At 37.7% G+C, this 27,112-nt stretch overlaps 1 long non-coding RNA gene and 1 pseudogene across 3 annotated transcripts in view; both read right to left on the bottom strand.

The window, feature by feature from the left end:
• Positions 1-27,112, bottom strand: part of LOC121019112 (uncharacterized) — a 134,588-nt gene that overhangs the window by 15,423 nt on the left and 92,053 nt on the right. For all 3 annotated transcript variants that reach the window (XR_005785464.1, XR_005785462.1, XR_005785463.1), the window contains exon 2: positions 12,094-12,259. This is a non-coding gene — a long non-coding RNA (uncharacterized LOC121019112). The remainder of the gene's footprint in view (positions 1-12,093; positions 12,260-27,112) is intronic.
• LOC121019111 (nucleoplasmin-2-like) lies at positions 5,455-7,543 on the bottom strand (annotated as a pseudogene).

The following is a 27,112-nucleotide window of genomic DNA, read 5'->3' as shown; positions in this document are numbered from 1 at the left end:
GGTGACTTCTGAAAAAATAAAAGCTGAGCTCTTGAACATAAACAACATTCCTGTGACCTCTAAATGTGCATGTTGTACTGTTCATCGAGCATTTCTGCTAGGGATGGTAGTAATTTACAGAGCAGTTAAACAGAAACCATACAGTGGACAAATAAAATAATCCAAACAAGAAACTAAATATTAACACAACCCACTAAAATGAATGCCAAGAATGGGACATCTAAATTACTGTATACATTTTTAAGCCTAATTCCCCTTAGTCTGAAACAGTTAACTGAGTATGCTGCCATACCTGAAAGTCATTAACACAGAGCCTGAAATGTCAATAACAAAGTAATATCTCATTTGACATTTCAAGTGATAATAAGGACAACTGAACAGAAAGCCCTGAAGCAAACAGTTTTTTTTTTTTAAGTTTATTTATTTTGAGAGAGAGAGAGAGCCTGAGTGAGGGAGGGACAGAAAGAGGGAGAGAAAGAATCCTAAGCAGGCTCTGCCCCATCATCGTGGAGACTGAGGGTGGGGCTGGATCTCACCAATCGTGAGATCATGACCTGAGCCAAGACGAAGGGTCCCATGCTTAACTGAGCCACCCTGATGCAAACAATTTTTTTTTTTTTAAGTTTTTTATTTTGAGAGAGACAGAGACAGCACTAGTCATGAGCTGGGGAGGGGCAGGGAGAGAGGGAGACAGAGAATCCCAAGCAGGTTCCGCACTATCAACGCAGAGCTCAGTTTGGGGCTCCAATTCATGAACCTGTGAGATCATAACCTGAGCTGAAACTAAGAGTGGGATGCTTAGCCGACTGAGCCACCCAGGCATCCCTAAGCAAACAGTTCTTTAACAGAATTCTTTATATAGGGGGGAATCTACATTGATGATCACGCTTTTATAATTCATATCTTGATTCAGATACATGAATCAAGGAAAACTGGCATGAGTGCATACATTGAGCTGCTACTCAATTCCTCGATTTAACTGTTGGCAAATCTGTAAAATGGCAATGAATGTTCACTATTGGCGTACTTCAGAGGCGGTCTTATAAGGGGAGGCATCCTGCACTAAGCAGATGGGGTCAGAGGTGGTCAGCTCACAGGTATCTGACGGCCGGGGCAGACCTCCTCAGCAAACTTCAGCTTTCCTCTCTCACCTGGTGTCCAGTACTTGCAAGCCTGGCTGGGCTTCTGCTCAGGTTTCCATGTGTCCTCCACCACATCAGAGCAACCCTTTCTAATCAACATTTTGGAGCTCCAAACGGTAACAGCATGGGTTTGGGAGTCAGAAAAGACCCGGATGGAAGTCCCACTATGCTTGCTATTTTATTTGCTCCCTCTCGATCACACTCTCCACTCTCTACCCTGGTGCACCCAGATTTCTGCCTTCTGGCTTCCTATTGGGTTTGGCCAGTGGGAGCCTAAACAGAAGACAAGCGGAAGAGAGAGAACTGAGTGAGATTGTCTTCAGCTGTGTCCCTCCACTGACAACCACTACTCCTTTCAAAGCAGCTTGTACGCACACTACTTTCTCCTTGCTGCTCTCTGGAAGCTAGTCTCTCCTCTTGATGCTTTAATCAAGTACTAGTCCCAGTTTATTGTACTATTCCTCATGGTCCCCTACTCTGTATCCTCATTTCGCTGTGCATTGTGAAACAGACAATCCCTCCTTGAATTATCGTCTTTCAAGTTTGCCAGCTGTTTCTGGTTAAAACTCAGACTAGGATGCCCCACTTCACTACTTATTAGCTGAACAGACTTGGACAGATGACTTAACTCCTGTTAGCTTCAGTTTCCTCATTCACAAACTATGAAAATATACCTTCCTTAGAGGAGTACACACGGCAAAGTATGTGGCACTTTGTAAATGTGCTCCTAGCCACATCTCTCTGAGGGGCTAAGGACTTCCTGGTAGCTGCACATAGCACCTAACTGGCTGGACCTCCCTGGAATTAAGAAGATTTCACCTGACAATGAATGTTGCCTGAAACTCTGGCCACTGTTTTCTGCAGAAACCTCTCCTGTGATCTCCACATCTTGATATCTCACTATCTCCACTGAGGTGTCTCAGAGGTACCTTAAAATTCACTATGGCCCAAACAAAACTCATGTTCTTCCCTACTAAACTTTATCTTCGTGTCCTGTAGTTCAGTAAGTAACATCACCATCTATCCTGTTTTTAAAATTAGCAATTTGGGAGTCATTCTTGACAACCTTCTGTTTCCTCTAACCAACAAGCAGCAGTTCTTGTCAATTCTGCCTCCTGTATTATCTCTCTGGAATTTGTCTAGTTCTATTATGCCCCAAGCCTGACACCACAACCATCGCCCAGGCCACCATTATTTCTCACCAGGACCACTGTAATAGCCTCCTCCAGGGCAAGCCTCCTCTTGCCCTTTCTAGTTCAGACTCCACAGGGCCACCAGACTGTTCTTTTAAAAGAAAACAAACCCTGACATCTAGTAACACCTTGCTCCTTTGGCTCCAGCTACAATGGCTGCTCAGTTTCTTGATGTTGATATGCTTTTTCATGTTTCTGGGCCTCTCTAAAAACCACTCCCTAGAATGTTTCCTTTTCCCCACCCTTCACACTTGGCAGATTCCTGCTTACCCTTCAGAACTGTAAATTATGTATCACTTCCTCACAGCCAGCATCCCCCTTACCCTAGTTCTGGTCAGGTTCTGCTAGCATAAACTCTCTCAGAATCTTGTTACATCTTTGTATCCCTTATCATATAACACTAATTGAAGAATTCTAGAACAGAAGCTCCATGCTGGAGTTCATCATTGGTTGCCTAGCTTCTCACACAGTGCTTTCCATGTAGTTGGCATTCTTTAAATAGCTGTTAAATTATGGATGAGTGAATGCATATTAATGCTGGTCTGGACTGTACCCAAGTTTACCATACCCTCCCCCTACCCCAATTTGATCTGCTAGTGAGCCACACTGTGGGCGAGTGTGCCCTCTGGCCCCACCCATTCTGGTCTGATTAACCACGGAGATCTCTCACACCTCCACCAAAGCTGAGGAAACATGGATTGCAAATCATTATAGAAAACATTCCTATTTTCCCCCTACTCTTTCATTACTATTATTATAAAAGTATTGTACTCACTGAGAAAATTTGGCAAAGTTCAAAAACGTAAAAAAGGGAAAAAAAACCCTCCCATAATCTCAACATCCAGGACAATGTCTGTTTTAAACATTTGTTAAATTTGTGTGACATTTCAGTAGATTTGCTGCTTAGATTTCAGTTTGAAATCCCTTTATCTTTTTTTTAAATTTTTTTAAACATTTTTATTTATTTTTGAGAGACAGCGAGACAGAGCGTGAGCCAAGGGAGAGACAGAGAGAGAGAGGGAGACACAGAATCCAAAGCAGGCTCCAGGCTCCGAGCTGTCAGCACAGAGCCTGATGTGGGCTGAGATCATGACCTGAGCTGAAGTCGGACACCTAACCGACTGAGCCACCCAGGCACCCCATGAAATCCCTTTACCTTTAACTGACAACCCACACATCTAGCACATGCTTTGTTAGGCTCTGCCCAATTTGGGAAAGTTCTGTGAAAGATAAATAAGAACCCCCCAGAGTACATACTGCCGAGTAACAAAGGAAAAACACCTGAATAATGCATTTGGTTTGATGTCATTGTTTATTGCTAAACTGAAATTCTTCATCATTAATATATTTACATTTCACAAAAGGTAAAATAATGGGCTACAAGTACCATATTTCATCTATGTTCTAACTTTCCATTAAACTAATAGACTTAAAAAATGGTCTTACGCCTTTTGTTTCTTCTCCTTCTTAACTACTAAAGGGCAAAAATGCACACTTTGAAAGAACCTTGTCAACACTTTCACTGTGGGGCACATTTCCTGGGGAATCTAGTTGCCATTTCTCCTGCCTCTACAGATCTTACTAATCATTGACCCTGACTATATTTTCATACATTAAAAAAATAATAATTCTTCTGTGACAGATTTCGTTTCAAAGCATCATTAATGATATTTGGGTATCTGCAAAAATTTAAAAGACAAGTGTATGACATTATGGGGCAAAATTTAAGAGTGGCTTGAGGGAACTCCAGTGGAAAAGTGGACAGTAAGTTACAAAATTTAAAACTTAAAATTTAAATTGCTAGGAGCAATTTTAGAAAGCTCTTGAACTAACCAGGAACACTAGCCTCTCTTGTTTAAAGAACTCAAAGAGAGGTTTGTTACTAACCAGTTATTCTGAAAAGTCCACCTCAGCCAGACGCACATGGGCATGTGAACCGCTCTTGAAAAATGCGTGCAGAGAGCAATTCGTTTGTGTGTCTAGGACTCTGGCTCTGAGCCTAGAAGAACTGTTTTCCCACCGATTCACCTCTGGAATTTTTTATGATATTCTTATAATATCTTTATACTTGACAAGCAAATTGCTTCTACCTTGAAAGCAAGCAATTTAAAGAAGCTGATGTTAAAAGACCCCCCCTCCCCCCGCCTCAGGAATATAAATTTCGGAAAACAATAAGGTAGACATAGTATGATTTAGTAATCCATTGTAGTGAAACAAAAGAATTCTAGAAGAATAGCTGAAGATAAAATGAATGTATCTTGTAACATCTAACTATGCACAGATATACACATAGCAAATAAGGGAATAGAAAAAAGGAAGAAGAATGAAAGAGAATTGTTTTAAGCAGCAGCCTTATGGCTTTGGGAAGAAGGAAAGGCTGCTCTCAAACTATCTTAAGTGTATGTAAACAACAGCAAAATAGTCTTTCAGAAACCAGACCCACATGTGGAGCCATATGACTCCTAGTCATAGGAGCTGTGCTTGGCCAAATACCAGTGCCTGGACTAGGGCAGACTGAGGGCTAGGCCTCAACATTCTCAGGAAGGGGCAAGTACAGGGTCATCCCTGAGAGTGAGTGCCGCCTTAGATGTTGAGCCCTGAGCACTTCACTCACCTCATGCTCCATGATAACACTCATTACTTTTTCAAAGTAATGCCTTATACTTTATTTTATTTAAGTCATACAACAACCCTAGAAATTAGGTATATAATCACCCTCATTTTGCAGATGAGGAAACTGAAGCTCAGGGTCAAATGATTTACCCAGTTACTCCACTAGTGAGTAGGGTGTCAAGACTTGAATGTAGGCTTTCTCACTTCAGCCCTGGCATTCTTCCACTCAATAACCCACTCATGTGTCACTCAGGACAGTTTATCTCTGAATTCCAAAGGCATGCCTTCCAGCAAGCATCAAGGAAAATTTCAATATACAGTCTCATGACCACAAATGAAAAATACTTTGAAGACACAATAAACTTTCCATTTATTCATCCAATCTCTATTTAGAACCAGGACCACGAATTATATATTTATACCAAAAAAAAAAAAAATCCTTAATCTACATAATATATGAATAAAAAGCCTGGCTTTTGAACGAGACTTAATTATATCCTAAAAATATCCACTCCATATTATCCAAACTCATGATATTCCCTACAAAACAAACAAACACACATCTAAATAAAATGTTGACATGGAGCTAATATGGCTCAGTGTTTTCTAATCCAACACTTTCACAAAGGGAAATACAGGATTCTGGTTACATATTGGCAGTTTTATTTAAATTATCTTAATATATTTTTATTAAAATACTAATTTAAAATTTTTTAACCTAAAACCACTTCATAATATACTATACAAAATGATATTTTTTTAATTCTTGGGAAGTGGAATTGTTCTGTGAAAATCAGTTCTTGAGTTAAAAAAAAAAAAGTGAAGAGTAGATTCAGTGCTTGTATTTTCTAGGTGAATAAATCGACCCAGCTAAGAGAAGTGGCCTGTCCAAGGTCACTCAGTTAGTGGCATGGCCAGACCAATTTCCCTGAACCTTGATACCTCCTGATAATACAGAAAGTTATTTCACTTTCATGCTAAAAACAAATCAGAAATGTTGCACAACTCAAATTTCTATTTTCCTAAACACGTGTAGTAACTTTTATCTACTGTTGAAGGCTTTCCCTCCTATTCCTTACCCCTGATTAAAGGGATACAGCATTTATAACAAATTTCTGCACAATATTTAGGTTCCCTATTCCATTATGTGCAATGAAAAAAATGCTATTAAAAAATAAAGATCACAAAGAGGAATACATAAATAAGAACTTTAAAAAAAAGAAAAGAAAAGACTAGGTCTTACTCTTTCTCTGCTTTTTCCACTTTTTCTTTTTTTTCTTAGCAATGCTTATCTGTTTCTGGGGTACCAGCCTCTTGAATTGTTTGACAGGGGCCTCCTCCTCCAGGAACACATCTACATTGACATCATCTTCTTTCTTCTTCTTCCCCTCCTCTTCCTAGGATAGACCTGAAATGTTGTAACATTCCTGGCCACTCAGCAACACAGATCTAGAGCCAGCTTGAGAGCCAGCTCAGATCCTATCATGATAACCATGGCTAGGACAGAGAGGCCTGAAGTGGGGCGATGGTGATGGGCTTCTTCTTCTGGTCCTCTGGGGTTGCTGGGGCAGAATCCCCATGAGGTTCACTTCTTCTTGGGCTTTCTCCCACAAGCAAATCATACTAAGCAACAATTCACAGTCATGTGTCCCCTCTTTCTGGGGTTTGAAGGTCTAAGTCCACTTCTATTGGTTTAGCTCACAGCCCCAGAGCATGGCTGCTACCTCCTGTTTGGCTGTGCTGTTAGTGCTGCTGAGCCCGGATATGGAAGGCAGCAGAAATGAATATGATCTAACTTTTGTCTTTAGACAAGCTTGCAGTCTAATGAAGAATTCAGACATGTAATCCTATGGTATAGGTAAGTGAAAGAAAAGGGACTAGAGAGAGAAGGGTTAAGATATCAGAAGAAGGTCACAGGAAGACTGCTTGCTTGGTTTAAAGCAGAGTCTTATGCATGGACCAGTGGTGATTTTTTCGTTAAGACTATGGACAGCATTAAAGTGCAGGTAAACTGCAGAAATAGGTGGGGATGTTACATGGGCCTGTGAACCAAATCCCCACTCTCCAAGAAAAAATGAGGAAAGAAGGGAGCTAATTAAGGCTTCACGTTTTTGTTTTTATGGTGTATAGATCCTGTCACAAGAAAGTGCAAGCCAATTCCAAGAAACTTGAGAATATATGAAGAGAAGCTATTGTTATGCAATTTATCGCTATAATGGCATCATTTGGAGGGAAAAAGAGAGCATTTAAAATATATCAAAAATGAACAAGATAAAAAGGTATGGAAACCCACAAAATAAAAGTGGGACATAAAGGGGAGTGCAATAACACCGAAAATGTAAAGTATAGAATGGGTACACACTCTGAAAGGGAAGAAAATGCAACAATTGGAGATCGTGCTTCAAATTTCACCCATCTGAGAGGAAAGAGCAAATTCTGCTAAAGAAAGGTGAATTGTAAGTGAAATATCTTTCCAGAAGATATAAGGAAGGATCATCAGTGGAATGTAAGGACTGAGGGTCTAAAAAGTATGATAGGAAATTATCAAAGGACTATTAAAGGAGATGTATATTTATAAAAGAATAAATAATGGTATTTATATACCATTTATATATCATTTAATAAGGAGTATTAAAATAATCTTTCAAAGCCTACAGGTAATAAAAGAATAAGTATAATAAATACAGTTTATATTAAATATAATATAAAACAGAAATATCTTACAAAACATTTAACAAACAATGGTTCTACAATAAAAATGTTCAGAATAGGGTCAGCAACTACCACTGCATGGGCTATAACTAAATATTTTTGGAGTCACTTAGCAAAGATTAGGGGAAAGGAAGAAGTAGATTATAGTTTTAAAGAAAATATATATGGGTCTTATTCAGAAAAAAGGAGATAGATGAAGAAAAAAGTCAGCATCTTAAAAATAAAGACTCAGAAAACTGAACAGAAACATAAAGAACTATGTATATACAAAAAGTCAGAAGAATTGGTCATATTTGGGTAAAAGATATTAGAAAGAGTAGAGTAAAGCAAACAGAGTCAGAGAAATACCAAGAGAAATCCATAGCACTTATAAGAAATGGAATGTTTTTGCTCTCATTATGGATGAACAATTTTAAATAAGTGTAAAAGATAAGTACAGTTAGAAATAAAACATGAGGAATAAATGAGCTAATGAGGGTAAATGTGCTTGAGAAATTATAAGCCAATATACAAATAAAAGGTTTTATTTCACTCTAATGTAATAGCTGTGGGCATTCATCTTCAGTCCAGAGGAATAGGGAAGAAGCATTTAGCAGATCTCTTGCTCAGTTACCATAAAACCTATGACCCCTGAGAGCAAGTATGCTGAAGACTGTGCTTCTCAGTGACTACCATCTTTCTCCTCTTGAATGCTGGCTAGACAAAACCTCTGGAAAACCTCCTTGTTGAGCAATCTTCAACTGGTATTTTTTAACACTGAGATACAATTCACATACCATACTAGTCACCCCTTTTAAAAGTGTACAATTTAGTGGTTTTTAGTATATTCACAAAGTTAGGCAACCATCACGACTCTAATTCCAAACATTTTCATCACTTCAAAATATAAACCCCATAGCCACCAGCCGTCACTCTCATTTCCTCTTCCTCCAGCCGCTGGCAGCCAATAAGCTACCTTCTGTCTCCATGGATTTGCCTGTTCTGGAGATTTCATATAAATGGAATCATACAATATGTGGTTTTGGTGCCTGGCTTCTTTCACTAAACATAATGTTTTCAAGGTTCATTCATGTCGTAGCATTTACCAGACCTGTTTATGACTGAATAGTATTCCATTGTATAGGTATGCCACATTTCAACCATTCATAAGTGGATGGGCATTTCCAATTATCACTACTTTTTCAAGTTTGTTGATATTTGGTAATTATTTTTACATGCACATAGGTATATTTCAAGTATGTGGTGTGGAGTTCTGAAGATTAATTTCAAGATACAAAACTGTCTAAAAATTGGCAAACATCATACAAAGAAAGTACAGAAGTGAATAATGTGGTTTATATATGTTACGTTATATATTTTGTAGATATGTATATTTATATAAATATATAGCCACTTTAACATATATGTGTGTCTATACGTATTATGAGCACTGTCTTGTGACTGGTCATCTGACTGTTTCCACTTGGGTGCAGATTTTCCATTGAGTGGCTACTCTTTGCCCCTTTCTCCCCCAAAACCAAGGTCATGACTTTTCTCGATGGCCCACATGTAGCAGTCTTTAAGTAAATTCTTCACCTCACTGGATTAAAACTTGTATGTACCATCCACAGAGTTAGTGTTGATCTTTCTCATAGAGTTGCATCAGCTTTAACAAACATTTGAACATCACAGTACACAAATCATGTGAACCTAAACCACTTTTGGAAGCTGACTGCAGCACAGCTTGAAGGCAGGGAACTGGATATTACTTGCTACATCTGTAGTTTAAGTTATTGTACCTTTCTCATTCTTCTTTTTTTTCCTATTTTTTCTCACTGAAACCAGACAAGCTGAGAAATTATGAGATGAAGACAGAGATAACAAATAAGTGGAGAAATTCATAATTTAAAAAGTGCCCCATGAGTGTTTTTAACTGGGTTGAAGGAGTTTGGATAAGTTCAAATTTCCATGGTATCTCTGATACTACTTATTCACTGAACAACCCTTTGTGGAAAAACCACTATGTGCCAGGTACCTTGAGGAGTATAAATATGGAACAGATATTCTCTGACTTCATGAAACTGATTATCTAGTGAGAAAGATATGAACATAAATATCTATAATATAGAGTACAAGGTGATAACCGCTATGAAAGAGATGCAGATAAGTTGCCATAAGAGTTCAGGAAAAAAAGAGGTTGTCTGCAGCTGAAAGAGACCAAGAAAAGCTGGGAGCAGGATCTTGGCCTTAAATGTTAAGAATAGGTAGAATATGAACAGGTGGAAACGAGAAGCAAGAACCACAGGGACAAAGGCACAGGGCCAGAACATTTGTGGATATGTAAATAAAGAGGAAGAAGCTTGAAAGTCTGTGGTAAATGGAGTAATGGGCCACAGGGTTGGGAAGCTAGGTTGAGTCAGATGGTAAAGGAAGGACTTTGGCTACCTTGAGTTTGTTTTATTTTATTTTATTTTATTTTATTTTATTTTATTTTTTTTTAATTTTTTTTTAACATTTATTTATTTTTGGGACAGAGAGAGACAGAGCATGAACGGGGGAGGGGCAGAGAGAGAGGGAGACACAGAATCGGAAACAGGCTCCAGGCTCTGAGCCATCAGCCTAGAGCCCGACGCGGGGCTCGAACTCACGGACCGCGAGATCGTGACCTGGCTGAAGTCGGATGCTTAACCGACTGCGCCACCCAGGCGCCCCTTGAGTTTGTTTTATACGGTGGTGAACAGAGACCTATTAAGGTTTTTGAGTAGGAAAGTAATGTGAGAAAAACTGTACTTGGGAATAATCAGTTAACCCACATATAAAATCATGTAAAAAAGGGAAGGGAAGGGAAGGGAAGGGAAGGGAAGGGAAGGGAAGGGAAGGGAAGGGAAGGGAAGGGAAGGGAAGGGAAGAGAAGGGAAGGGAAGGGAAGGGAAAGGTAGGAGCCAGAAGGAGGAGCATCAAGGAAAGAAGCATCATGAACGGAATTGAATAAATGTTTCATATTCCTGTTAGCAATTTGTATTCCAGGAAACTAAATTCTGTAAAGTTAATACAGAAACAAGCCTTCGATTGACTGGTAACAATATCGGTCACTTGTACCCAAAGGTACACAGAAAATTACTCCAGCTCTTTATAAAGAAGAAATCTGTAATATCAATAGCCTCTGAGAGTCCTCTCACAGCAAAACTTCCTTTCAGATACTTGATCCATCATTAGGATTCTGCAAGGAGAGTTCTCTTAATCTACAGGTTAAGGAACGCAGAATTCTACCTACAGAACTCTGCGCTGATCATAGAACTCCATCCCATTTGCCTACCTCCAATTTGACCAATAGTTAAACTGAGCCCCATCATAGAAACTGACTTCTCTGGGGAGACATGGCTGGTTAAGGGTCACATCTCCTGATCTACTGTAGATGCTCTGGGTTGGTTAGAACTAAAGTATCAAGCTAAAGTGACTCTTTTAGTTTGCTTGGGCTTAACAAGTTGGTTTCAAATAAATGGAAAGCAAGGGGGGGGGCGGGAAGTATGGCTCTACTAGAAAATTAAAAATCTGCAAGGTATTGCTATCTCGTTGGAATACTGACATACCACATGCCTTGCTCATTAGGTATCATAAAACACCAAGTTAAATGCAGTGTAGCAACTGCTTGACCCTTTTTGGAAAATTCTGGTTAACTCAGGGGAAATTCCTTAGGTCTTACCAACACTTGTGGTCTCCAAACTCCCAAACGTGTGTGTGTGTGTGTGTGTGTGAGAGAGAGAGAGAGAGAGAGAGAGAGAGAGAGAGAGAGAGTGTAGAATAACAAATATGTTTTTAATAAACTTCAGTTTGGGATTTCAGAAAGTAATGGAAAATCTGCAGGCTATAAGCATTACAGAAATGAAAGAAAAGGGCATCAATCTCTCAAAATTCTGGCAGGAAAGGAGTGGCTGCTTCCAAAGTCCTTTTTCCTTTGCAATAAGCTGGCCACTGGTGCCAAAGAATAGCTCATCAGCAATGTTGTTTCATTTTATAGGGATGTTTTGAGACAGGGGAAAAAATTAGGAATGTGTGCTGTGATTTTTTTAAACCTCATGTCCCAAAGCCTATAATAATCTTCCTGCTTTTTATTTTAAAAAAGGAAACCAAATGTTCAAAATCTGATACTTGTGTCTACCATGTTCACTGCAGGCACATTACCTTAACTTTATCACAAGAAGCAACATGTAGTTCTTTAAATGTTGCCAAGACAGAAAAACAAAAAGTCATAGATTCCCTTAAGGATTCCATGTTTTCCTATGTGTAATTTATGTTACACATAGTAACAACCACAGCTACAAAAATCTTATTTCCCTGTCTCTGCTGGGGGGATATCCTCTACCTCCACTAGGTCAAGGTGCTCAGGGATGTGTGCCTGGGTGCTCCAAGAACAGTTCTCTCAGCTGCCAAACTGTGTTCACAATTCTCCTTACCTGATACAAGCAGCTAGCTGCTGCCAGTCCTCCAAGCCGTGTCATCACTGCCCACCAAAGGTACCACCGCCATTGTTGCAGCTGCTGACATGTGCAAGAGGTCCAACTTTCAGGGCATCAGAAGTGTTGAGGGTCCTGGTGCCAACACTGCTGCCGTCCTCATGTCCTAAGAAGATGAGCAAAAAATAGTTCCTTTAGCCTTTACTAGGTCTTATATTACAGCCACCCTGGAGTCACAGGGCTCAGGGACAGATTAGGTAGATGTTCAACAGCTATTTGTTGAAAGAATGAAGGAGTCCACCAGGCTGGGCTACAAACAATCTAAGTGGAAGACACCATGTTGTACACAGACACGTTCAATCTCATCTGTTTGCCCTTAATGCAACCTCTGTACCTTGGTTCTTTCTTCCACTTGGGATTAGTTCCTGGAGCAACCTGACTTGTCTTATAAATAGAATTCCAGAAGGCCTATCACAATCAGACCCTAGGTATGCCTAGATAGGTCTCAGTCCTGGGGAGAATAAAACTTAATTTCAACATACCATCTGTCTTTATCTTAGAAAAGGGAAATACAGAACTGATAGAGTTATACAAATTCATTTGATTCTCATCAGGAGCTATAAATTGGTAGCTTATGGTCAAATCTGGCCAGAAGATTTTTTTTTTTTTAAGTCCACATATTTAAAAAAAAAAAAGAGAGAGAAAGAGAATACATCTAGATTGGTGGTTCTCATACAGGAACATGGATCAGAATCAAGCTTGTTAAAACTCAGATTACTGGGCTCCACCCCCACAGTTTCTGACTCAGTAGATCTGGGGTGGGGCCCAATACTAGTTCCTGATGTGTCTGGTCTGAACCTACTCTGGTTCTCGGTTAGGGGTTGTCGTTCTATAGTTTTTCCAGACCTCACCACCAAATACCACTGTATTTCATCTGGCCTGCTTTACTCATTTGCATTACCTGCCTGGCCCTTGGGTTTGAAAGCTCTGTGAATCTTAATATTTCCGATGAAAACCTCTTTACAGCCCGACTCACAGACATGATTGTATTACCCACATTGTTTCATTTATAATACTTGGTGTATCTACAATCTCACAACAAAATGTTCAGTAAATGTTTTTGGTTTTGTTTTGTTTTTACTCAGGGTCTATTATTATTACTATTAATTATTATTATTATTACTATGATGGCTACTATTGACAGTTGATTGTTCTTGAGATTACCACCACCTCCTCCCCCATGCATATAGATTTGCTTGAGATCGGCTCAATCCAGAAGTGGAAAATGCTTATGACAAATGACAAAGCAATTTAGTTTTGTCTATTTGTTTTATCATGTCACTTTTAGATATAAATGGCTATTTTTCAAGCATATATGTATTTATATTTTTAACCTGCACCTTTGTTAAAAACCAAATGTTGTCTGAATATCAAATAATGATCATAGTCATTAGTCTGGCATAATAATAAGTGAGGACAATTTAAACAAGTCATAAAGAATAAACATACATGTTTTACTTTTTAACTTACTGAAGTATAACAGATAAACAGAAAGGTACATACATTATAAGTGTGCAGTTCAATGAGTTTTCACAAACTGAACTCATGTATCTAACCAGCACCTAGGGCAATAAATAAAGCATTACCAGCTCCCAGAAACTCTTTCATGCTCCTTTTCATAATTTTAACCCTGAGGGTAACCACTTTCCTAATTTCAGACATCATAGTTTCATTTTGCCTGCTTTTATAATTTATCCAATGGCCTGCATGTGTCTGGCTGATCCACATTATGTTCATGAGATTTGTGCACATCGTTGTATACAGTTGTAATTTGTTTATTCTCATTGCTGTACAGTATTCCATTATACAATACTATAATTTACCCATTTTACCATTGATCAGCATTTGGGTCATTTACATTTTGAGGCTATTACAAAAAAGTGCTGCTACAAACATTCTCATATATGTCTTTTGCTGCACATATCTGTGCATTTTTGTTGAATATATACCTAGGAGTAGAATGGCTGGGTCATAGGGCATGTGCATATTTAGCTTTAAAAGATACTGCCAAACAGATTACTCAAGTGTTTTTACAATTCATAGTTCCACTAGAAACATATGAAAGTTCAAATTTCTCCACATTCTCACCAACACTCTGAATTTCACTTGTCATTTAAAAGAACAATAGGCTTGCCTGGATTTAAGTCATTGGTGTTTTCATTTGATTTGCATACATCTTGAGTTCACTGTACAGCTTCTATCACTTTCAGGGAATTGAGGAATAAATCTTTCTTTAATAAATGATTGTGCTTCAGAACCAATTTGTAAATAGATACCTTAAGTTAGTGAATTTGCTATCTAAGTGGATTTCCCTCTTGTCATGTATTATCTACTGTTTGTTTTTAAGCCACAAAGTATATTCTTTATGGGAAGATCTGGTTATTCTCTATGTTTGCAGCCATAATATAAATGTGTAACCCACAGTACTCCTCATTTGGTGACTGGCAGCTGTTTGTAGTAACCTTTCCAGCAGGTGATGCTTTTCTTTGAACCCAATTTCTAGAAGTTCAAGATCTCAATCTAAGAAGTCAGAGATTTCTGGATGCTGTCTTTCCACAGGGAAGGAAGTTGGCATTTTCTGGCCAAAGGTCAACTCTAATGATCAGTAACGGGTTTCTCATATTATGCAACCCCTCTTACTTTGCTATAAGCTGATCCTTCAAAGAGACTGAGACAAAGGGGCATCTGGATAGCTCAGTTGGTTAAAGCACCTGACTCTTGATTTTGGCTCAGGTCATGATCTTGAGGTTCATGGGATCGAGGCCTACTTCAGGCTCTGTGATGACACCATGGAGACTATTTGGGATTCTCTCTCCCTCTCTCTGCCCCTCCCCAGAGGGTGCACCTTCTCTCTCTCTCTCTCTCTCAAAATAAGTAAATTAAAAAAGAACAATAAACAAACAACCACTGAGAGAAAACACTTAATAGGGACACCTTTTGGGATGCCATCAAGGACTAGAGAAAAGGTCTCAGTCCTGTGGGACTCTCTGTTTCTCCCCACCATGCCCACAGGCTGGTTTTCTTTCTAGAATCTTTGATAGCAAATTTTTTATTTAATTTTTCAATTACACTGGAAATGGCCTTAGCAGAATCAAGGTTTATTTGTATTTCACTGTACTGTTTATTTATTTTGTTTGCCTAATTTGGGTGATTTCTGGCTTTGATACATTGCATCTTTTTTTTAAAGTTTATTTAGTGATAACTTTTTTTTTAAATTTTTTTTTTCAACGTTTATTTATTTTTGGGACAGAGAGAGACAGAGCATGAACGGGGGAGGGGCAGAGAGAGAGGGAGACACAGAATCGGAAGCAGGCTCCAGGCTCTGAGCCATCAGCCCAGAGCCCGACGCGGGGCTGGAACTCACGGACCGTGAGATCGTGACCTGGCTGAAGTCGGATGCTTAACCGACTGCGCCACCGAGGCGCCCCAGTGATAACTTTTTTTAATGTCTATTTATTTTTAAGAGAGAGAAAGAGAGAGAGAGAGAGTGCACGTGTGAGCATGAGCGGGAGAGGGGAAGAGAGTGAGGGAGACACAGAACCCCAAGCTGACTCCAGACTGAGCTGTCAGCACAGACCTCAATGTGGGGCCTGAACTGGTGAACTGTGAGATCATGACCTGAGCTGAAGTCAGTCATTTAAGTGACTGAGCCACCGAGGTGCCCTTTAAGTATATTTACTTATTTATTTTGAGAAAGAGAGCGTGCGTGAGCAAGTAGGTTGGGGGCAAGAAAGAGGGAGAGAAAGAATCTTAAGCAGGCTCCATACTCAGTTCGGAGCTCAATGCAGGACTAAATTTCACAACCAGGAGATCACTACCCAAACAGAAATCAAGAATCTGTCACTCAACCCACTGATACATTGCATCTTAAATTTTGTTGGTTCACCTGGGTAATTATAATATTTACACAATTTTTCTCATAATATGTAAGGGCTTACCAGTATAACTTCTCATTTCATATTTGTCGCTTTTAACAAGAGCTAGATAAGTGGAAAATCATTATTTTGTATGATTTTATTAAAGAATTAACAACTTCAATATTTTTTAAAAAAGATACATACTCATTTAAAAAATTCAAGCCATTAAGAAAAGCACAAAAAATAAAGCAAAAAATACTTTTGGGGTGCCTGCGTGGCTGGGTCAGTTGAGCATCCAACACTTGGTTTAAGTTCAGGTCATGATCTCACGGTTTGTGAGTTGGAGCCCCGCTTCGGGCTCTGCACAGACAGTGCAGAGCCTACTTGGGATTCTGTCTTTTCTTCTCTCTCTGCCCCTCCCCAACTTGCTCTCTATCTCTCTCTCTCAAAGTAAATTAAAAAAAAAACTTAAAAAAAATACTTCTTACCATTCAGAAATAACCATCGTTAACCTTAAGTGAATATTATTCCAGACATCTCTCTATGCCTCTATACAGATGAAAGTTTAGATAAACAGAAAGATAAATGATGTATTATAATTGGATCATACATCATCTGGTGATTAATAAAAAATTATAAGAGTTCATTTTAACAAAAGAAAAGCAAGCTAACTAAGGTAGAATAACTATAGATAGAATTTTCATCACATTTCAGGCATATTTAAGAGATTGTATTAATCAGTGCTTGGGCTTGTCTGAGTCCTGATCTCTAACTCTTGGCTACACCTAGAGGAATGTCTTGATTGCATGTGCAGCAGTATTAGTCTCCCCAGTCTCTAATAGTTCATCTTGTAGTAACATGTGTGTAACATATGTGTAATGTGTGTTTTTGTCAGCAGCCTGTATAAAGATAAAATGGAAATAAATAAAAAAGGGAAAGAATAGCAAAGAAGGCAGGAAAGGATGGAAGGAAGGGAGGGAGAAAAAGAGGGATGAAAGTTGCTATTTCAATGTCTTTATTCCAGTTTGTCATTTTAGTGGTCCTCCATTAAAGTGCCATGTAACTTGCACATGATGCCCACTGAGCATTACAGGGAGCACCCAGTATTTGGTTAAACAGGTCTGGCCTTCCTACTCCATTATGGAATGGGTCCAAAGGACCATTATGGTACTGTCACATCAGAGCTTATGGTGACCTGCCTGATCCAAATCCTCTCAATAAAGAAACTTTAGTAGTTTGCACTAAAAGTCTAGTTTTGTTCAGTTTATTTTATGCAGACTCTTATTGTGATGAAGCTTTTATCCGCAAAATGCTAATGAGATTATCTTTAGATTATCAACACAAAATTCCAGAGCAGTGGTAACTAACAAAGAAGACCCATACAAAGTGACACAAAAATGCTGATGGATTGTTTATTGTATGCTCTGCACAATGCCACAGACCTTGACCTTGTAGAATGTCTGGATAATTACCAAGTGGCACCAGGGAAACTATACTCAGTACTTGCATTAACAACACAGAACACAATGTTATCAATTGCATCTCATTGACTAGATTCTAAAGAATCTAAGAATGCTGTAATTGAAAATAAACTGAAAATTTAATAAGAAAGGCCAAGGTGACCCAGGTGAATGGGGGAAGAGAACTAACACTTCTTGAGCTTTTATTTTTATGCTAAGTAGTTTGTTTACATTCTTTTAATATTCAAATGACCCTATGGAATTGATGTTGTTTGTAGTTTTCCTGTTACAGAGGAGTAGCCAGGCTAAGAGGGGTTGATATTGAGAGGGCCTAGAATTTGCATCTCCATCTGTCCAACTCCAGTACTTTTTCTCCTCAATTGTTCTCCCTGCCTGCAAGTTGTTATCCAACAAAATTTCAAGCTATATGCTAAATGAAGCTTGGTGGGAGATGGTATGTGCAGCCCGTTACATGGCTCCCCTATTTCATCATTTCTCAGAACATCAGACCCAACTACTTCAGTAAGGTCCTCAAAGTTCTTTCAGAGTCACGCCTAACGCTAAATGGATTTGGTTACTGCCTGTCCTTGCCACCTGATGCTGCCAGGGGAAGTGGAAGAACAGCTGTGGGAAAGACTTACTAATTTCTTTGAATAGTTTGTGACATTATCTAAACTTTAGATTCTAAAGCAATTTGTTGATATCACAGGTGCTTTTTTCCTTAATATATCATGATATACCTGGAAACGAGAGAATAGGATTTTAAGAAAATCATTTTGTTAGTATTGTGTAGACTTCTCAAATAATGTATATGAAATGTAATCCCATGTTATGAATACTTGCATGACAGTTCACGGAATTAAGAGGGAGCTCTATTTGAAAGGTCATGTACACAGTTGAGCAACTTGTTATCATGTGATCTTATCACATCGTAGCCCTTGTGATACCAAAAGCTTTTTCTTTCTTTCTTTTCTTTTCTTTCTTTCTTTCTTTCTTTCTTTCTTTCTTTCTTTCTTTCTTTCTTTCTTTCGCTTTCTTTCTTTCTTTCTTGCTTCCTTCCTTCCTTCCTTCCTTCCTTCCTTCCTTCCTTCCTTCAATCATGAGCTGCTTAAAGGTAAAAACAGTCTATGTAACCTTCCTATATTTCTTACAATTTTACTATCATGGAAAATTAACTTAAAATTCATTCACTGCTTATCACTCTTTGTGATTTAACTATCTCTCTAAAAAAATCCTTGGGTAGAAATCAGATAACTTAATGCAAAAAACAGAGGTAGTTTTGATTAAAGTGTAATAAGCCAGTTGATAGCAGGGACAACTGTATATCATGCTCTGAAAAAAATCATTGATTTCTCTAATCTATAGTCACAATATGTTCCAGATGGATGAATGGCAGGGATGGTGGGTTTTATTCTATATAGAGGGTTTTATTCTGTACCTGGAGAAATGGAGATAGAGATGTGATATGCTGAAGTCATCATGCTCTTGGACACATAACGCTTTTATGTGCATTCACTTTGTCTCTAGGCAGAACACCTATACTCTATTGATTAAGATTAAATAGACTTCTTCATCATTTCTAATTTGTGCTCTAATCTGAAAGCTCAGTAGCCATGTGGAACCTCTCCTCCTGCTCCTGGCTTTCTTTTATGCTGGCCTGTGGTTGGGAATGGTTCTTCATTCTTTTTTTTCTTTTTTTTGGTTTTAATTTACTAAAATACTCAATTTACTAAAATTACTAAGACTCAGAACTAAACCACCTTAGAACTGCTGCCATCAAAGCAATTGGATACCATTCTATTAATGATTATATTCATTAATTGTTACACTATTCAGACTTCTTTCCATGTTGAAACAAATTAGTCAGACCGAGGCACACAGGGTTCAGACCCACCCTGAAATCTCTCATATATTGAAGTAAATCATTAAGTTGTAATTGCTTTAGAGAAACAACAACAACAACAAAGAAACTAAAACAAAGCAGCCTGCGTCCTAAAGAGAAATTAATTTACAATCACATTTTTCTAAGTATGGTTCTTCCAGTTTTTTTCTCCCTTGAGAAATCTTATACATGATTCTCCCCTTTTGGCTCCACAGCCTAAACAACCCAGAGAAAACCCTCTGATTATAGAAACTTTCCATGTGGTGAGATTTTAGGTCCCCCTATCCTCAAACCACCTCCACATCCTGCACAAATAGTTTCACCATCTGTCTATAATACTGCCTGAAATTCCATCATTAAATATATGCCTCCAGTTAAATATACCCGTTTATTTTAAAAATCATAGTCACTTCATTGAACATTCTCATAAACCTAACACAATTATTTAAATTGTTTTAACTATCTCTGATGTTTTCAATGCTTCTTCAGATGTTTTTAATCATACAGATAGCATATGAATGCATGTTTAGTTCTCATTGTTCATTTGATGTTATTTAATATATCCATATACCAATACAAGGCATATATTTATCACATTATTTTTATTGCCCATGTACTCTACTTTGGTAATTTACAAAAAAAAAAAAAAACGTTAATTGTTTCAAGTTTTGTTTTCATAAATACTTCTGCCTTAAAAATTATTGCACATGGGGCACGTGGGTGGCTCTGTAGGTTAAGCATCTGACACTTGGTTTTGACTCAGGTCACCATCTCACAGTTCATGGGATCCGGCCCCACATCAGGCTCTGTGCTGACAGCACAGAGTCTGCTAGTGATTCCCATTCTCTCTGCCCTTCCCCGGCTTGTGCTCACATATGCTCTCTCTCTCTCTCTCTCTCTCTCTCTCTCTCTCTTGCTGCTTCAAAATAGATAAATAAACAAACAACAAAAGTTTAAACATTATTGCACACATTGGCTTTGATTCTGACTTTTTATTTTCCTAAATAACCTTAAATTCCCCAAAGTAGAAATCCTGAGTCAAAGAATGACAATACTTTATTTTTTTCTGACCTATTTTTTAAAATTTATTTATTGTTTAATTTACCTCCAAGTTAGTTAGCATATGGTGCAACAATGATTTCAGGAGTAGATTCCTTAATGCCCCTTACCCATTTAGCCAATCCCCCACTCACAACCCCTCCAGCAACCCTGTTTGTTCTCTACATTTAACAACCTTTTATGTTTTCTCCTCCTCCATGTTTTTTTATTATTTTTGCTTCCTTTCCCTTATGTTCATGTTTTATATCTTAAATTCCTCATATGAGTGAAGTCATATGATAGTTGTCCTTCTCTGACTGACTCATGTCACTTAGCATCATACCCTCCAGTTCCATCCATGTAGTTGCAAATGGCAAGATTTCATTCTTTTTGATTACTGAGTAATACTCCATATATATATATATATATATACATATATATATATATATATATCAATACTCTCTCTCTCTCTCTCTCTCTATATATATATCAATACTCCATATATATATATATATCTATATGTATATATCTATCTTGATATATATATCAAGAAAATGTGGTATATATAAAATTCTTTCCATACTTTGGCTGTTGTTGTTAGTGGTGCTATAAGCATTGGGGTGCATGTGCCCCTTCAAAACAGCATACCTGTATCGCTTGGATAAATACCTAGTAGTATAACTGCTGGGTCATAGGGTAGTTCTATTTTTAATTTTTTGAGGAACCTCCATACTGTTTTCCAGAATGGCTGCACCAGTTTGCATTCCCACCAGCAGTGCAAAAGAGATCCTGTCTCTCCACATCCCCACCAATATCTGTTGTTGCCTGAGTTGTTAATGTTAGCCATTCTGACAGGTATGAGGTGGTATCTCATTGTGGTTTTGATTTGTATTTCCCTGATGATGAGGGATGTAGAGTATTTTTTCATGTGGTGGTTGGCTGGCCATCTGGATGTCTTCTTCGGAGAAGTGTCCATTCATGTCTTTTGCCCATTTCTTCACTTGATTATTTGTTTTTTGGGTGTTGAGTTTGATAAGTTCTTTATAGATTTTGGATGCTAACCCTTTATCTGATATGTCATTTGCAAATATCTTCTCCCATTCTGTCAGTTGTCTTAAGTTTTGCTGATTGTTTCCTTCGCTGTGCAGAATGAGGTCCCAATAGTTCATTTTTGCTTTTGTTTCCCTTGCCTCCAAAGACGTATTGAGTAAGAAGTTGCTGCATAAGATCAAAGAGGTTTTTGCCTGCTTTCTCCTTGAGGATTTTGATGGCTTCCTGTCTTACATTTAGGTCTTTCATCCATTTTGAGTTTATTTTTGTGTGTGGTGTAAGAAAGTGGTCCAGGTTCATTTTTCTGCATGTTGCTGTTCAGTTTTCCCAGCACCACTTGCTGAAGAGACTATCTTTATTCCGTTGGATATTCTTTCCTGCTTTGTCAAAGATTAGTTGGCCATATGTTTGTGTGTCCATTTCTGGGTTCTCTGTTCTGTTCCATTGATCTGAGTGTCTGTTTTTGTGCCAGTACCATACTGTCTTGATGATTACAGTTTTGTAATATGAAGAATGACAATACTTTAATATATCATTTCACATTTCACATATGGTTAAACCTACTCTCCCAAAAGACTGTCAATTTGCAATGCTACCAGCATATAAGTACCACTCTCTCTGCGAAGTTGGTTGATTACTATAACTTTTTTAAATGTTTACTTTTGAGAGAGAAAGACACACACACACACACACACACACACACACACACACACACACACAGCATGAGCAGGGGAGGGGCAGAGAAAGAGGGAGACAGAATCCAAAGCAGGTTCCAGGCTCTGAGCTGTCAGCACAGAGCCCAACGCTGGGCTCGAACTTGTGAACTGTGAGATCATGACCTGAGCCAAAGTTGGAAGTTTGACCAACTGAGCCACCCAGGCACCCCTATCATTTTTTAATTAAAAAATATAACCATAGTATTTATGTGTATGTTAGAACTCAAAATTGTTGATTTTGTATTTTTTTTTTTCATTAAACAAGGTAATGTTTTTTCAACTGTTATTTTATTACAGCCCTTTCATCTGGAAAGTCTGGAGACTAGATATTGATCATATAGCTCTAAATCAAGATCATATAGTAAGGAAGGAACAGAATTAAGAATTGAATTTAGGTTTGTCTGACCTCAAATCACTCCATCATAAGGAGGGGAATTGCGCTGGAGGGTTGGGGTGGGGGGCTAACCATAAATATAGGACTGTATTTTGTATATTCTATAAATTAAATTATTTTTAATATTTGAGTTCTGGTTATGAAATACAATGTTGCTAATATCTTAGAGCTCTGGGTGCATCCTGTGCTCTATTGCAGAAGTAATCTATCCTCCCATCTTTTGTGATTTTCTTCCTTTGCTTTTCTTTATAACTTTATTCTTTATGTATGCTTCCCTAAATTACATATTGGTTGGGTTTTATCTTATTTCATACATAATGCAAACGGAACCTACCATCTGTATTTTTATGACTTCTTTTGTTCAACCTTAGAAGATTCATCTATATTGATACATATAGCTGTAGTTGATTTTCATTTCTGTATAGCTGCAAATTTTTATATGCTGTTAACAAATTATCAAACTACAAATTACCAAATTATCAAATTTTAGTGGCCTAAAACACCACACATTTATTATCTCACAGGTTCCACAGGGTCAACAGTCCAGGTGTGACTTAACTAGGTCCTCTGCTTAGGGTCTCACTAGGCTGTTGTCAAGTTGCCAGCCAGGCTGCATTCTCCTCTGGAGGCTTAACAGGGGGAAGGATCTGCTTCCAAGCTCATTTGGATTATTGGCGGAATTCACTCTTGAAGCTTTAAAAATCATGGTAGCTTGCTTCTTGGAGGCCAGCAGGAGAGAAGAGTCTGCTTAAATATATATACATAGACATGTGTGTGTGTGTGTGTGTGTGTGTGTGTGTGTGTGCGTGTGTGTGTACATAAATATGCATATGTAAATATGGAGACACATATACACACATACACACACCATGGGGGTGATATCCCATCACTTTTGCCTATAACATAACCTAATAAAGAGAGTAACGCCCTGTGACTTTTCTCATATTCTATTTGTTAGAAACAAGTCATAGGTACTACCTGCATTCAAGGAGAGATTATACAGGGCATAACAGCAGGGGTAGAGACCATGTTGGAGGGGGAGCAATTTAGAACTGTGCTTACCACAGTAGTAATTTAGTACTTATTATATGTATAAGCCACAATTTATTTATCCAGTCTATTGCTGATGAGACACTTAGATTTTTTTCTTTTCTAGTTTGGGGCTGGGATGGTTATTTTTAACTTGGCTGAACCATGGTGCCTAGAAATTTGGATGTTTCTGTGTGGGTATTTTTGGATGAGATTTAAATTTAAATTGGTGGACTCTGAGTAAAATAGCGTGGCCTTCAGATCTGATTCAATAAAGCAAATAAATAAAGCAAAGGCTGAATAAAGCAAAAGGCTGACCTCCCCTGAACAAGAGGGAATTCTGTCAGCAGACTGTCTTTCCACTTTATTTGAAACGTTGGCTCTTTCTGGTTTGCCAATAGACTGACTTTGGACTTTAACTGTAATTCTTTCCTGAGTCTCCAGCCTGGTGCCTTTTATAAGAAGCCTGGTGCTTCTTTATGAGGTAGCACCAAACTATTTTTCAGTTTTTACATTCCTTAATACTCTTACCAGCACAGCTGAGTTCCCATTAATACAAATGCTCATCAACATATGGCACTGTCTATTTTTAAATTTTGTCAGTCTGATGGGCAAAAAATGGTGTCTCGTTGCATTTGCATTTTCTTGACAATTGATTAGGTTGGACATGTTTTCATGAGTTTATGGGGCATTCAGGTTTCTTCTTTTGTGAAATGTTTGGTCAAGGCTCTTGCCCATTTAGATGCTGAATATTTTGTTGTTTTCTTACTGATTTGTAGCAGCTCTTATATATGCTAAATAACAGATCTTAAATATCTTCTAGCTTATAGCTTGTCTTTGCATTCTGTTTAAGATGTGTTTTGATGATCAGAACTTCTCAATTTTGATGTAGTTTACATTTCCCTCTCTGTTCAATTTTTTGTTCTTTGTGTAAGAAATACTTCTGGGGGCACCTGGGTAGCTCAGTTGGTTGGGCATCCGACTTCGGCTCAGGTCATATCTCATGGCTTGTGGGTTCAAGCCCCGTGTCGGGCTCTGTGCTGACAGCTCAGAGCCTGGAGCCTGCTCCGGATTCTGGGTCTCCCTCTCTCTCTGCCCCTCCTCTGCTCGCGCTTGTGTCTCTCTCTCTCAAAAAAAAATAAACATAAAAAATTAAAAAAAAAAAGAAATACTTCTGTATTCTGTTGCCACGAAGATATTTTCCTATATTATCTTTCAATGCCTTTAACTTTACCTCTGACTTTTTGGTCTTTATTTCTCCCAGAAATTTATTTTGATTATTGTGTGGGATAGAGAGCCAATGTAATATTTTCCCATATGAATATCTTTATCCAGTATTATTTATTGAAAAATCCATCCTTTCCCACTATCTGCAATACTCTTCTGTCATATATTATTATCTATATGTGCCAGTGTTTATTTCTGAGCTTTAATTCTGTTCCATTGACCTATTTCTCTATGCAGCACCAATACTATACTATCTTAATATAGTATAAGAACAAATGTTTTATGTCTTGAAGTCCATAGGGCAAGTCCCCTAAACTTATTCATCTTCTTCAAGAGTTACTTGGATATTTCAGGTCCTTTGTATCTCCATATAAATTTTAGAACATGACTATGAAGTTCCACTTTTAAAAAATCTATTGGAGATTTTATTGAGATTGCATTGATTCTATAGATCAAATTGGAGACAACAGATATCTTTACAATATAGAATCTTCCAGTCTGTTTTTTCTTAAAAGTTTTGATGTTAGGTTAATTCCTAGATATTCATGGTTTTAAAAATATAGATGTGGTATATATGTATATATGTGTATATGTGTACATGTATATATATACATATATATATATATACATATAGGTATATATGTATATATATATATGTGTATATATGTATGTATATACACAGAGATACATTTAGTACATGGTGCTGCTATACAGAAATGTGATAATTTTTGTATATTGAGTTGGTATCTGGAAACTTTTGTTAAATCCACATTCATTAAAAAGTTATTGGTTACCAGTTATATGTCAGTAAAGCTGGAAAAACTTTATTGGTGGCGTATTTTGAATTTTTTACCTACAACATCATTTGAGAACAATGATAATATTCTCCCTCTTTCCAATCCTTATTCTTCTTATACTTTGTTCTTTTTTTTTTCCTTCAATGACTAGTACAATGCTAAATAGAAGTCGGCAGTATGATGTTAAATAGAAGTGGGCATTCTTATCTTGTTCCCAATCTTAGAGAAAATATTTTAATAACTAACCATTAAATGTAATGTTTTCTTAAGTTTTATTTATTTTTAAACTGGGCTGAAAAAGCCTCTTCTATTTCTAGTTAGCTAGGAGTTTTTATTATAAATGAATGTCAGATTTTATCAAACACCTTTTCTGCAATCATTGAGATGATCATATAAATTTTCTCCTTTAACCTGTTAATATGGTGAATTATATTAACTAATTTACTGGTATTAGGATAAACCTCGCTTGGTCATAATATATTATCTTTTCTACCCATTGCTGGATATGTTTTGGTAATGTTTTATTCCTGGAACACACTGTGAAGTTTATCTTTTACTTCTTGTAAACATTTTAATTTTATAGTTTGTGTCTGAAATATATGTGAACATATTCTTGGCAATATTTTTTCTGCTGTATATCACTCATGGTATCTTTTTTACTTGTGTGTTTTCTCAGTTTTTTTTTTTTTTTTTTTTTTTTTTCTCCCATGAGCTGTTCATTTTACTTGGGGTTTTACTTCTTGGAACTCTTCGAAGTCTGAGACTGTGGTGGGATGTGCCAGACTGAATTTATATATGATGCTGACCAGTCATAGGATGGCACTACAAATCTAGAATACTGTAATTTAAATTCTTAGCTTAAGGTTTTGGTAGCACACGGTTCCTATGAATTTGTGCTACAAACCTTTGCAAGAACTGTCTTGTGATTACAACTCCTGGGTGACATTTTTTTCTTCTCTGCTCAATGCTAAGAGTGAAAACTATTTTCTTTGTAGATCCCAAGGACAGGAAAGGGGTATAAACATGCTGATACCGAGTGTTTAGAACTTTGATGTCTTAGCTTTATTGATTAGGAAGGAGCTTCTATTAAACTACTACCTTTGGAGGGCCCTGGTCTCTGTCCCCTTCTTTGTGGGTTCTATGAGTCCATGATAAGTTCAAATTCATGCAATTTAGGCAATGCCTTGAGAAAGAAAAATGGCTAAAATGCTACACTTACTTCTCTGGGTTTCTTGCCTCTTTAAGTCCCTGATCTGAGAATTCCTTACTTTCATATAGTACATTGAGATTTTAAATATTTTAAAATATATAATCTAGAATTTTTTTTCTTTTCTTTTTTTTTTTTAATTTTTTTTTTCAACGTTTATTTATTTTTGGGACAGAGAGAGACAGAGCATGAACGGGGGAGGGGCAGAGAGAGAGGGAGACACAGAATCGGAAACAGGCTCCAGGCTCTGAGCCATCAGCCCAGAGCCTGACGCGGGGCTCGAACTCACGGACCGCGAGATC

This window comes from Herpailurus yagouaroundi, unplaced genomic scaffold (assembly GCF_014898765.1).
Source record: "Herpailurus yagouaroundi ecotype Mexico unplaced genomic scaffold, PumYag 221, whole genome shotgun sequence".
In the NCBI taxonomy this organism is placed as follows: Eukaryota; Metazoa; Chordata; class Mammalia; order Carnivora; family Felidae; genus Herpailurus; species Herpailurus yagouaroundi.
The sequence above is the reverse complement of the archived record's forward strand: the minus strand, read 5'-3'. Positions and strand labels throughout refer to the sequence as shown.